Genomic DNA, 14,580 nt, shown 5'->3' with positions numbered 1-14,580 from the left:
GAACACAAAAACTTTATCCCTTAGGACTTTTTCTACACAAGTCACAGAAAAATGTCCTTGATGGGTTTAAAAATAAGAAACATCAGAGGCCAGCCCCATGGCCAAGAGGTTAAGTCCGTGCGCTCCTCTTTGGCGGCCCAGGGTTTCGCCATTTCGGATCCTGGGTGCAGATCTAGCATGACTCATGAGGCCATGCAGCAGCAGCGTCCCACATAGCAGAACTAGAAGGACCTACAACTAGAATATTACTGGGGGGCTTTGGGGAGTAGAAGAGGGGAAAAAGAAAAAGACCGGCAACAGATGTCAGCTCAGGGCCAATCTTTAAAGAAAAAAAGAAAAAAAGAAACATCAGAAGTGGGGCAGTTCCAAGATTATTAAATTTGGTAGTTCAACAATGTCTTCAAAGACCCAGATTCCTTCCACATTTTTGCTCTCTGATCATCAGAGCGTTCTATTATAGTTCATGTGATTCAAAGTATTTATGTAATTCATCACAAAATTTGAATTTTTAGGGTCAATTGAAGAGAGAGAACCATTTTAAACACATTAACCATAAAATGCAACTTTGAAGATTTTTTCCAGAAATTTTAGGAAAAAATTAAAAATAATAAAATGATATAGTAAAACATATTCTTTACAAAAATACTAATGACATAGTATTAGACATAGATATAAGTAAGAAATTCAGTAAAACAAAGGAATAAGTATCAAGAATAATTATTTTGCTTGTGTTATTTAGTGTCCTGTTAATCAATAACTATATTCATATAAATTTGTTATTTTCATTTTTTGAGAAATAATTCTATTTTGAAAATAGTTTTTAAAGTCTTTTATATGTCTACTTGTATAATCATACATTTGCATATATCAATAAATAAATACTTCAAAAATTACACAGTTTTAATTACTTTTAGGGCCCTTTTACTCCCAAAAGTGTCTCAGTTTAAACAACATACTATATATTAACCCGATAATTAAAATTTTAAAAGTAAGATGAGAGCATCAATAGTCTATAATCTCTATAGAGAGTCTATACCCTTTGGAGAATGAGTATTCTTGCAAAAAAGTGGAGATCCAAGCAATTAACCTGAAAAGAATTTCAATATTAATAAGTTAAGGAGATGAGAAAGAAATCAACAAAGAAAACTGAGACTACTGAAGATTAAAAAAGAAGAAGAAGAAGAAAACAAAAGCAAACAAATAGGAGACTGTGATGTTTTGGAAGCCAAGTGATGATACTGTTTTAAGGAAAAGAAGCAATTGACTGTGTCAAATGTTGCTCTTAGGTCAAGTAGGCTAAGGACTGAGGGTTCAATATTGGATTTAGCAACACAGAGGTCAGTGGTGACCTCAGAAAGCAGTTTTGGTGGGTGCAGGATGAGGGAAGGGCAAGCCAAATTGGAGGAGAGGATGGAGTCAAATGAATTGGAAATGATCTTTAAAGACAACTCTTTCAAGGTGTCCTGCTGTAAAGGAGAGCAGAACAATGGTAATAGCTGGAGGGAAAGTCAACTCTAGAGAGTTATTAGACTTTATTACCATTATAATAATAATTATTATTTTTTTCAAAAATGAGAAATGTAACTGCACGTTTGGGAATGAACCAGCAGAGATGAAAGAAAACAAGGAAGCAGGGGAGAGAGGAGAAACTGGGAGCAATAGACTTAGTTGGTGAGAAAAGACAGACTTCAGCGCCCAGGTGTAGGTGCTGCTACAGTAGGTCATCCCCAGTAACAAGGGACAAAGCAGAGTATGTGGGCACAGGTGCAGGAAAGTGAATATATATGGTATTTGAAAACTCTGGTTGCTTCTAATGTTTTAGTACAAGAAAGAGCAAGCCTTTAGTTAAATATGAATGGAGGAGGAAATAGAGCTTCCAGGATGGAAAAATTGTATGAAATAGTAGCATCACATCTTTCTATTTGTTGCATGGTCCATGGATCAGCAACAGTAGCAGTGCCTGGAAGCCTTTTCAGAATGCAGAATTTCAGTCCCCTCTCTCAGCCATGCTGAACCAGAAGACGCATTTTAAGTAGATGCCCAGGTGATCCATATGTGCACTAAATTTTGAGAAGCACTGTTTTTGAACTGAGAATGAATGGATTGGGGAAAAAAGTTATGTCACATCTAGCCAGCTTGGTTAAATATTTCTCCAGCTAATAAAAATGTGCAGGTGTGCTTGTGAAATTAAAAGAAAGACGGACTTAACTAATGTGGGTGTTCTGCCATTTAGCAGGTTGAAGCAGGAAAGAGGCAGAGGAATTGAAACATAGAAGAGAGTTATTATAACGATGCACCATGGAATTGAAGGTGCATGGTCTGGGAGGTGAAAGCACGAGGGAGAGGAAAGAGAGAGAAAAGGAAGTAGGTCAATGGATTGTAGTGTCCAGTGTATGGAAGGACATGTGTAGTTGGGGAACTAGGAGTAAACTAAAAAACAAATGCTGATCAGAGAAAGGTTGCTCAAAATTGAGGTAATAGGTAAATTATAAATATTGATAATGGCAAGGTTTAAATTTTGTCCTTGGGAATGAGTGGCTGATGGGGGGTCAGGAATAAGACTTACTGAAGAAGAGGAGGTCAAGGGAAGGAGAGGCCAGGATAGTAGAAGGATCATCTATATGGATAATGAAATCATCAAGAATTATGACAATGCTGTTGGAAAGAAGGACCGTGAGCCAGGAGCTAAAATCTCAAAGGAACAAACAGGAGACCCAGGAGTCTATGGATGACTACAAACCAGAGGGTAGCGCCCGGTATAATCTCATGACATGACATTCATACTGGGTGTGTTTAGGGAGGTAGAGGGAAAAAGCAACGCAGGGCAAGAAGGACATCTGTCTGAACCTGAGACCGAATGATAAAAGGTGTATGGGGGAGAAATTATCTACCCCTTAAGACAGTGGAAATGGGCTCAGAAAAGGTAACCACAATAAGCCAAGATATTGGCATAGATAACTAGCCTTGAATGAGTCAAGGGAGATAACCATGTGAAGCTACAGGATGCTTTTAGGCAGGTGCAAAAGCTTGGGAGCATCTTTTCAGGAGGCCCAGTTCTGGGGACTCTTTTTACTCCTGTCTATGGCACTGTGGGAGCTGAGTAGGGGAATCCTATTCAGACATGCAAAGCTCTGGGGATCCTTCTTTCCCCCTTTTAATTGAACAATAATAAACCAACGGAACCTGGCGTAAGAAGTGTATGAGCTTTCACACATATCAGAAAATGGTGAATTTTCATAAGCTGAGAACACCCATGTAACCAGCAACCCACATCAAAGATCAAAGCATCACCAGTCTCCCTTCAGCTCTCTTTCAGTCATTATCAGCCTCCAAAATCAACCACTATCCTGTTTCTCACACCATAGATGAAGTTTTCTGGGTTCCCTTCAGATATCTATTGATGGAGGCAAGAGGTAAGGCAGAAGGTTGTCTCACCATGAGTAGAAAGTGCTCTGTGGCTTCCTTTTGGCACACTGATTGTTAGCAAAAAGGCCACAAAAGGGGCGGAGTTAGCCATACAGCATGGATCCATTTGGAAAACTGATCATTTCTTTTCTGCATTCTTATAGTATCTTGTGCCCACTTCCATAATAATATGTTTAGTACAACACTATTATTTGTGTTGATCTCCTTGCTGCCTCCAAACATACACACACACACACACATATGTGCACATGCACACAGGCACACACACACACACACACACACACACTTGAATACTTTCAGATAGTAAGTTTTACTACTGTTTTTATTCCCGTAGCTTTGTACCATGCCTCTTACACAGGAGATTTTTTCAAAAGTCTGGTTAGAAATAAGTGTATATCTCTGCCATCAATCCTAAAACCAAGTGAAAATCAAAGAATTTCCCAATAGAACCTTGTGTCAATACCAATCCTTGCTTATGGCTTCATATAACACATTTTACAAAGCTGTAGGTCAATCATCTTGGAAAAGTCTTAAAAATGAGCTGATTCTAAATATGTCTCATCACCAACTAAATTCTATGAATTGATTTCGTGAAGCATATAATTGTTGGGATGATGTTTTACAATGAATTACGATCATCTTTATCTGATCTCTCACCTGAAATAATTTAACAGGTATCACAAAAGTACTCATTGAAGGCCTGCCATGTACAGAAAGCTACTTTATAATGTTCTAGGAATAAAGCTGGAGCTAGAAGACATGATTCCTAAGTCAACATTTTATTTTGGCCACATCCAAGCCAAATAGAAAAGAATGAAATGAAAAGAGAAGCGAGGTAGCTACAGTTCATAACATTTGCAGATGAAAAAAGGAAGGCACAAGAAGGTTAAGCATCCTCCCCATGACAATGTGAATTAAATTCAAAAGCCTGTGCTTCTTGTCCATACGTTATACTGCTTACAGCTTATCAATGCCTGAAACTACACTATCAGTGACTTCTCCCTTTGAGTAAGTTTCTATCCTCTGTGAAAATGAAAATGGCCTACTCTCAAGATTGACAAATACCTCTTGGGTTGAATAAGCTGGTTTTGGGAGAGGTGTGAGGGACAACTCCTGCTGGGAGCACCAGAGGGAGACCCCAGGATACCAGGGCCGTAAATGTGAAGGGTACGTTGTCTTGAAGAAAAAGTCTTCAGGCCACACAGACCTCAAGTAAAAACCTCAAGTAAAGTTGATTCTTCAGTTCTGAAGAAAATTTAATCCATTTATTTCATGATATTAAAAAACAATACATAGATTGGCACTACTGAGGTGGCCAATAATTTGACATCAATTTCCTTTATTCCTAATTCATTTATTTAGCCTATTCAGTTGATTACTGAGGGTCTACTCAGTGCCAGGCACTTGTCTATGTACCAGGGATACTGCAGTGAAGAAAACAGAGTCCTTGCTCTCAAGGAGTTTACGTTCTAATTCAGAAAATCACAGTACTCAGAAAAATACTTAATTTCAGTTACAACCTATAAGTGATAAATTTTACCTCCTTAGTTCTAAGCTAAGTGTCAAATACACCTATATTTCCACTCACCTCAATATGTCCGGGAACAAGCTCATTATCTACCTTTCTGATAGCCCACATTCCCAATGATTACTTCATCCTCCATGCTGTCACTCAAGTTGGAAACCTAGGAATTATTGTTGACCATTCGCCCTGTCCGAGCTCTCTCAGAGATCACCCTGCCAGTCTTAGTGACTCTCTCGCATAATGAATTGTCCCCTCCCTCCACCTCCATAAGCCCTCGTCATTTCCTCCTACTTAGACCACTGTCATATACTCTAGAGAGGTGCCTTGGTTTCTCATCACTCTGCCCTTCAGCCATGGTGTTCACTACTCTTGGAGTGATTATTCAAAACCTCAAATCTCGTTATGACAAGCTTCTGAATAAAACCTTTTAAGACAAAGTTCAAAAGTCACAGACTCAGCCTACCTTTCCAAACCGGTCTTCCCCTACCCAAGCAATGCACCACTCCCACGTTACTTGCCTCTCTGTTTTTCACATACTGACCCTTTGCTCTTGCTTTTTCTGCTTCCAGGCCATTTTTCCATGTCTTTGCAGGACTGTCTCCCTTTCACCCACCAGGCATCCGCTCAAATATCACCTCTACATAGTGGCCTTCTCTGGCTGTGTTATAAAATCATTTTCCTCTGCATACCTCTGCCCCCAACCAGATCACCATCATTATTTTCGGATGTTATCACCGTATGAAATCATCTGAGGAATGTATTTGTTTAGGGTTTATTTTGTCTGTATATCCTCTACAATAAAGAGTAGAGTGTGGTACCCCAGACCCCAAATCAGTGCCTGACACAGAGTAGACACTCAGGGATTACCCGTAAAGGGGGTTCCTTCCTCTGTCCAGAAAGTTGAGATTAACACTCTTAAACCATAAATTGTCCATTTTCGTGTGATCCTGCAACAATTTATATATAGCTATTTCATAATACTCATAATATTTTGTAATTATTGGTGCAGTAGGTAAAAAAATACATGTTTTGTCATTTTCACCACATCCACCTTCTAGGTGTCCTTTCTGATTTGGCAATAGTTGCTGATTTCATAGCCCTGAAAATTAAAAGAGAAAATGTTAGGAGTTGAAGGAAATATGGGTGGGGGAGGAAGCAAGACGATTACAGGTTGTGTTTATCAATGACACAATGTATCGCTTTCCAGGGCAACCTAGGAGTTTAGTAAAATCAACTCTACTTACAAACCCCCAGAGAGACGGAGGGGGGGAGAATGTGCACTTCCTGGGAAGTTTTCGAAATCAATGAAAAGTTTGTACTTTCACAATTATGGAATTCAGGCAATTAGAGATCTCAAGTGTCAGAACAATCATAGATAACACCTGGGCTACCTTGATTCATGTAGTTTCATGCACACAGACACATATGAAATTATCCACGTAATACTGCACACAGTGATAAGAAAGGTAACTGTGAGCTGTAAGGAACATTCCACATGCCTCCTTATCTCTCCAAACAAACTTGTGAATGAGACAAATGTGATTAAGCTCATTTTTTTCAGAAAAGGACAATGGTTCTCAGCAAACTCCATCATGCATCAGCAGATGGGAGCTCTTTCCCGAAGGCTGTCTCAGCACATCTGCTTTTTGGCCTTAAAATAGTCAGTTTCTACCATTATGTCTCTATTTTCTCATTTATAAAATAAAGACATCAGATAAAAATCCTAGCGATTCTTAACACACAGCCCCTCCCCTTTTTTTGCATAAAGATCATGGATTTCTTTGAGAATTAAATTAAATCTATGGACTCTCTTCATAGAATATTTTACACCCACACAAAACTAGATCCTCTAGGGATCAATGGAAGTCATGTTAAGAACCTCTGTGCAGGCTCTAAAATGATTCTATTATGCATATAGAGACCATTTTAAGTTCCTAATTGAATGTTACTAGCAAAAGTTGAACTTCTGGAGAGCTTCTTAAGCTAAGTCATAAAAGTCTTCATGATCACTAGTTTCTTCATTCTCTAATTGCGTAGGATATCTGACTTGCATTGATGCCTTTAACTAATTTTATAGAAGGTGTAGAATTACAGTTTGCTTTTTGAGATGCAATTAGCAACAATCTTTTCCGGGTTGCAAACACCACGTAAATGGGCCAAAGCAATGACGCAGTTCCCTGGAAGAGCCCTAGGCTGGAGAGGCAGAGCTAATTGTAGAGCACGTGTTAGTGTCTTGTCAACAGGGATTAATAGAGTTGCTCTCCCACTTACAAAGCAGGGAGTCCTCAAGCTCTCTGATGCATAAGTGAATGACAGTGACTTTAAAAGACATGTGTCCTTAACTCCAGACCTTCCAGTCTCATTCTATGTTCTGTAACCAGCCACAGCATCATGGACTCTGAATAAGTGTGATCCCCAAAGAACCCACTCCCTGTGTGTAAGTTTGTCATCTGTGGAAGCAGCATTGTCTCTTCCAGTTCTGAAAGGTATCCTGACTCATGGGATCATCCCTAGAGAGAAGCTTACACCATAAAAGAATCCAGCTCAGAATCTTATACGTGAACTTAGTAAAAAAAAATAATAATGAGACAATGTGTTTTCAAAATAGCCAAGAACAGTGGGAAATGTCTAGGAAGAAAATTAAATTAATGTTAACAAGCAGACTTGGGATGTGTCCAGTTGTCCATTTTCTAAATAACAAAAAGAATTCCATTGTGCATAAGCTACAGACTTTCACTTTCAGTCATACATTTGCAGGGATTTGAGAGGGTACTTTATTTGCTGTGAAGACTTCACTCATTCCACAAACATTATTGAGTTCCTACTATGTTCTAAGTACCCAATATATAGCATGGAATAAAATAGACAAAAATACTTGTCTTATTGCTGCTTACTTTCTGGTTGGGGGAATAAGAGTTGTCTAGGAAGTTAGACAGGAAAAAATAATCATCGTAAATAAATAAATCACACGATATGTCAGAAGGGGAGGAGTACTATGAAGAAAGAGAAAATAGAGCTGAGTACAAAAAAGCAGGAGTTCCAAAGCCAGCTATACTGTCAGTTTTTTTTTTAATTTTTATTTTTTTCGGGATGTACATCATATTTCGAATTCTGTATACATTACATCATGTTCACCACCCGAACACTAATTATAGTGCGTCCCCTCTCAAGTGAGCCTAATCACCCCTTTTACCCTCCCCCCTCCCCCCTTTCCCAATGGTAACCACCAGTCCAATCTCCAATGCTATGTGTGGTTTCTTTTTTTGTCGTTTTTATCTTCTACTTATGAGTGAGATCATATGGTATTTGACTTTCTCCCTCTGACTTATTTCACTCAGCATAATACCCTCAAGGTCCATCCATGTTGTCACAAATGGCAGGATTTCGTCATTTCTTATGGCTGAGTAGTAGTCCATCGTGTATAAATACCACATCTTCTTTATCCATTCGGCCCTTGACGGGCACCTAGGTTGCTTCCATGTCTTGGCTATTGTGTATAATGCCGCAATGAACATAGGGGTGCAAGTATCTTTATGCCTTTGTGTTTTCAAGTTATTTGGATAAATACCCAGCAGTGGAATAGCTGGATCATATGGTAGATCTATCCTTAATTTTCTGAGGATACTCCAAACTGCTTTCCATAGTGGCTGCACCAGTTTGCACTGCCACCAGCAGTGAACAAGGGTTCCCTTCTCTCCACACCCTCTCCAACATTTGTTGTTTCCTGTCTTGTTAATTATAGCCATTCTGACAAGTGTGAGGTGATACCTCATTGTAGTTTGGATTTGCATTTCCCTGATAGCTAATGATGTTGAGCATCTTTCATATGCCTGTTGTCCATCTGTATATCTTCTTTGGAGAAATCTATTTTCAGATCTTTTGCCCATTTTCTAATTGGATTGTTGGTTTTTTTGTTGTTGAGCTGTATGAGTTCTTTGTGTATTTTGGATATTAACCCCTTATCTGATATGTGGTTTGCAAATATCTTCCCCAAATTGTTAGGTTGTCTTTTCGTTTTGTTGATGGTTTCCTTTGCTGTGCAGAAGCTTTTTAGTTTGATGTAGTCCCATTTGTTCATTTTTTCTTTTGTTTCCCTTGCCCGGTCAGACATGGGACTTGAAAATATGCTGCTCAGACCAATGTCATAGAGCGTACTGCCTATGTTTTCGTCTAGAAGTCTCATGGTTTCGGGTCTTACATTCAAGTCTTTAATCCATTTTGAGTTGATTTTTGTGCATGGTGTAAGGGAATGGTCTGCTTTCATTCTTTTGCATGTGGCTGTCCAGTTTTCCCAACACTATTTATTGAAGAGACTCTCCTTTCTCCATCCTATGCTCTTGGCTCCCTTGTCGAATATTAGCTGTCCATAAATGTGTGGGTTTACTTCTGGACTCTCAATTTTGTTCTATTGATCTGTGTGTCTGTTTTTGTGCCAGTACCATGCTGTTTTGGTTACTATGTCTTTGTAGTATAATTTGAAATCAGGGAGCGTGATACCTCCAGTTTTGTTCTTTTTTCTCAGGAATTCTTTGGCTATTCGGGGTCTTTTGTTGTTCCATATAAATTTTAGGATTCTTTGTTCTATTTCTGTAAAAAATGTTGTTGGAACTTTGATAGGGATTGCATTGAATCTATAGATTACTTTAGGAAGTATGGACATTTTAACAATGTTAATTCTTCCAATCCAAGAGCACAATCAATGTACAAAAATCGGTTGTGTTTCTATAGACTATCAATGAAGTAGCAGAAAGAGAAATTAAGAATACAATCCCATTTACAATTGCAACAAAAAGAATAAAATAGCTAGGAATAAACTTAACGAAAGAGGTGAAAGATCTGTACACCGAAAACTATAAAACATTGTTGAAAGAAATCGAAGAAGACACAAAGAAATGGAAAGTTATACGGTCAGTTTTTAGAAGAGTCTGAAGAAGTTCCTTTCTACATGGCTTGCCTATCCCTCTCCAAACATCCCTGCTATGGGGTAGGGCACTGTCTCCAGCCAGCATCTATTACAGAGTGGCTGGTTAGAGTGACCAGGCTGGGAAGCAGGGTACATTGCCTTGGGGCTCAGCCTTCTCACTCCTCCCAATCGATCACTTTCTCCCCAGTAGGCACCCAGCATCTTATGTTCACTTCATCCTCTTCCCTGATACCTGCTTTGTGAGTCTTCTTTCAGAGTGGGGAAGGATTTACACTTTAATAAACATGGGCTATCATATCTGCAGAAGAGTGAAATATCTTCCGCGTATATTACTAATCAGGCTAGAGGAGTCCAGATGAGATGTCAGGGCAGAAAACATGATGGTGGAGTTCCAGGTGTTGTCAACCACGTAGTGGGAAGCAGAAGGGACTTGATGTATCAGAAGGTAGTGACAAACTTCACATCCAGCACAGAGCTCCATACACCCCACTGCTGACCTCATGGCACATGGCAGATTTCACCACTCTCCCTCCAAAATCACTTTCTAATGTACACTATAACTTTAAAGCAGACCGGTATGATTTTAAAACCAATTGACTTTAAAGTACGTGCTCAATTTCTCTTTTGACTGGGGGTATGTTTTGGAGTAAAAAGTGACTTAATTTTTTTGTGATTATTTGAACAAAAACTCATTCTCTGGAAGATTACAGTGACAGCCACAAAGCTTTTTTGTTGGTACCTTTTGCTTGTTTGTTTGTTTGAAATCAACCTTGCTGCAACATCCATATTTCAATGAGAAGACTGAAAATTAAAAGCTAAATAAAGGATTCCTATTCCGACTGATTCTAAATCACAGCTTTCTTACTTGTGTGAGATGTAAAACAATATTCCATAAAGAATATCATTTCACATACAGCTGATTGTGATTATTACTGAACATATAAATTCGTATGTGAAAATTTAACAGAATTATAATAACATATCAAATAAAAAAGGAATCCATGACTTTGATACTAAAAATTAAACAAAGAAACAAATACAAATGAGTGAAGGGGAAGCTCTTTTCTATAGTAGAATACTAAGTGACAGATACAGAAGTAAAAATAGAGTTAGGAAATCACCACTTTGCAATTACCCTAGTCATGCTTAACATAGACAAGAATCATTAATGGATACTAAAACTATTGTAGGAAAATTTGTTAAAGAATAGCGTATTGGCATAGTCTCAAAATATTTCCACATAGATTTCTTATAAATTACAAAGGTAAAAAAGAGAGCTTTGCAATTAAAAAAAAAAGGTGTGTAAATAACCGAAATCTAAGATATGTGCTTCCTGATATGTTTCACTAAGAAGGACACAAAAAAACTTATATAGTGTGTCTGCCAGAAAATGCATAACCTGAATCAAATCATGAGGAAGTAATCAGACCACCCTGAACTGGAGAACTTTTTAAATAAAACACCTGGTTTGTATTCTTCCCAACTGTCAATGTCATGTGAGAAAAGAATAAAACTAAGGAATGGTTTCTGTTTAAAGAAAGTAATCAGACATAACTAAGTGAAATGTGTGATTCTAGACTGGAACCTGAATTAAAAATAAAAAAAAGTTGAGACAACTACAGAAAATTGAATTGGGACTATATATTAGACAGTAATATTATATTTGTGTTCAATTTCTCTAGTGTAATAATTGTATTGTAGATGCCATATTCCACTATGAGAATACCCTTGCCCTTATAAAAGATACAAGTAGAAACATTTGGGAATCTGTATCTTGTGTTATATGGTTCAGCAAAATAATAATAGTTCTGTGTTATACAGAATTTTTCTGGCCTTTGTCCCTAGATCCTGGGAGGTATACTCTAAACACTTGGAATTTCCTATCTTTGGGAGTGTCACTTTCCTGTCTTAGGAGTACCTGCCTTTGTTATTCATGGTGGGGCCCTCAGATCACATTTGATATTTTATGCTAACCAGGTGACTCCTGGTGGGCCTCTAGAGAGTTTATGCTAATGAAATTACTCCAGATGGAAGATGGTCATGCCAGAAAGGCCAACCATATGACTAGAGAGGTGGCGTTTTGAGCCACTTGGTACCTGCTCAAACTTTGAGGAGGGAAAAGGGGCTGGATATTGAGTCATATGGCCAATGATTCAGTCAGTCATGCCTACTTAATGAAGCCCCGGTAAGAACTATGGACACTCAAGGGTGGAGGAGCTCCCCTGGTTGGCAATACTCTGCATTGTCACACATGGAAGTACCAGAGGATGACATGTCCCCAGAGACAATGGCAGCTTCACATTTAGGACTCTCCCAGACCTTGCCCTTTGTGTCTCCCCCTTGGGCTCTTTCTGATTTGTCTATTTTGGCTATAATAAAACGATAATCATTAGTAGAGAGCTCTCCTGAGTTCTGAGAGTCAGTCTAGCAGATTATCAAACCTCAGCAGCTCATGGGAACCCTTGAATTTGAGGATAATTGATCAGAAGTGAGGATGGCTTGAGGACCCTTCAACTTATGACTGGTACCAGAAGTGAGAGCACTCTTGTGAAGGACTGTGCCCTTAACTTGTTAATTCTCAGCTAACTCTGGTAGCCACTAGTAGTCATTGTAGATTCATTCTATTATTTTTTACACATTTCTTTGTTTACTTTCAAAACAAAAATTTGGTTAAAAAAAGTGTATGGGTCTTACATAACTTTACGAATTGGGAAAAATAATCTGAAAATAATGCTCAGTAGACTGCCTATGTGTCTCTAGGTCACGTCCTATCAAACACTGAGAGTTGTCTGGTCAGGTGAATAATTAGATTGTTAGATTAATTTTTCTCCAGAAGTTAGGTTTTTTGGATTGAAAAAACCTGTTTTAAGCTTGTTTGATTCTATAGGCTTAAAATGCCAAAAACTAAATATTAAGTGCTAAACCCATGCCGTTACTAAAATGAGAATGAATAAACTTTACCTGGTAGACGCGGAAAAAATGAAAATGAAAAATCTTAAGACCATGCTGAAAACAGTATTCTTCTAAGCAGTGAAGTAGAGTCAATCAACAGAGATATTTAGCCATTCAAAGGCATTTTAAAAATCTGTGCCTAGCACAGAGTGGATGCTCAAAGAATAGTAATAGTAATAGTAATAAATAGCAAGCAAGAAATATGAGGGACTTGAGGAAATGATGATATCAATAATTCCTCCTTTTGGTATATCACTTTTCATTCTTAAAGCAACGAAGTTTATGCAGCATATTCTTAGCAAGCTGGGGTGGGATACTGGGTAGACAGTTCCAGTTATCATTGTGATAGTAAAGAGAAAATTATCATAAAAATGAATAGGTTCCCAAGGTCATAAACTACAAAGTACCAGCCATTTCAGTGCATTTTCCCACCATGTCACATAGGTGCCCAAATTAAGGAGTTTGATAACTCTTCTTATAGAATTCAAAGGAAGGGCAGAGAGAGAGGGAAAGAGAAATGGAGAGTGAAAAAGACAGGGAAGGAGGGCATGAGGAAGGAAAGAAGTTGGGAAGTTAAAAAGGAAATAAGGAAGGAATAGAAGGAAGGGAGAAAAGAGAAAGGAAGAAGGAGAAAGGAAGAAGGAAGGCAGGAAGGAACGGAAGGAAGGAAGGAGAAGAGAGAAAGGAGGGAGGCGGAAGGAAGGCAAGAAGGAAGGAGGAAGGAGCTGAGCTTTTTCCTTATTCAAAATATATTACAGTAACAATTAAAAATGAAACTTCAATTTTAATTTCTTTCAACCTTCTAGACTGCTGTGGTTACACTGTTCATCAGTAACCTGTTTTCTCCTGTATAAATGAGTTTTGTCCTCCTTTACGCTTTCATTATCCACATCAATATCTCAGACAAATGCTTTTAAAATAAATTGCATAAAATCTTGTACACGGTACTTGTAACTTCTATGGTAGTAATGCAATGTACTTGAAAATGCATACTAATTCAGTTGCAATCAACTTGCATGAATGCAGGAGAAATAATTTACTCTGTCTCATTCTCTCTTTCTCTCATTTCTACACATTATATATGTTGCATGTTGTATTTCACAGCATTACATTGTTATGTGGCTGTCATTCTGAGCTGTTTCAGCAAGTAAAACCAATTCTTTTTTTCTCCCTTAAGACAGTCAACTGTCTGACAAGCTGATTTCTTCTATCAGCTATATGTAACAGCTTAAAACATCAGAATATGTCAGCTGGACTTTTTAATTACATATCTTAACAGTCCAGTGGATTCAGCAGCTGTACTGAAATACGCAAACTGAAATGGACTGAGTATTAAATTAAACTACAAACTAAAGCAACTTTGCTTGGTGTGTCTGCTATAAGAAGTGACAATTCATCTAATTAGTTTGCAATACTGGAGATATTCTGAATTATTTGCCTCTGGTATGATTTCTTTCGTAGTCATGGCACATGTATGGTCCTAGTCATGATGTATGTATGGTCCACAGACATGGTTGGTTTCTATTAAAGGAAGATTTCCACCAGCCAATACATTAATGAATATTCGTTTTGTGCCTAATGATATGTATAAAGTATTGTATTGAGTCATGGATGACCCAACAAATAAAAATGATCTATCTGGGTATGTTGTGACAAATCTTAGATATCTAACACCATGCAGCAGTTGGCCATAAGTGACCTATGAGTTCTACAAGACTAGCTTCAAGGAAGGTGCAGTTAAGGGTGTACAGCC

Source organism: Equus asinus, chromosome 2 (assembly GCF_041296235.1).
Source record: "Equus asinus isolate D_3611 breed Donkey chromosome 2, EquAss-T2T_v2, whole genome shotgun sequence".
In the NCBI taxonomy this organism is placed as follows: domain Eukaryota; kingdom Metazoa; phylum Chordata; class Mammalia; order Perissodactyla; family Equidae; genus Equus; species Equus asinus.
This window is presented reverse-complemented; position numbering follows the sequence as displayed.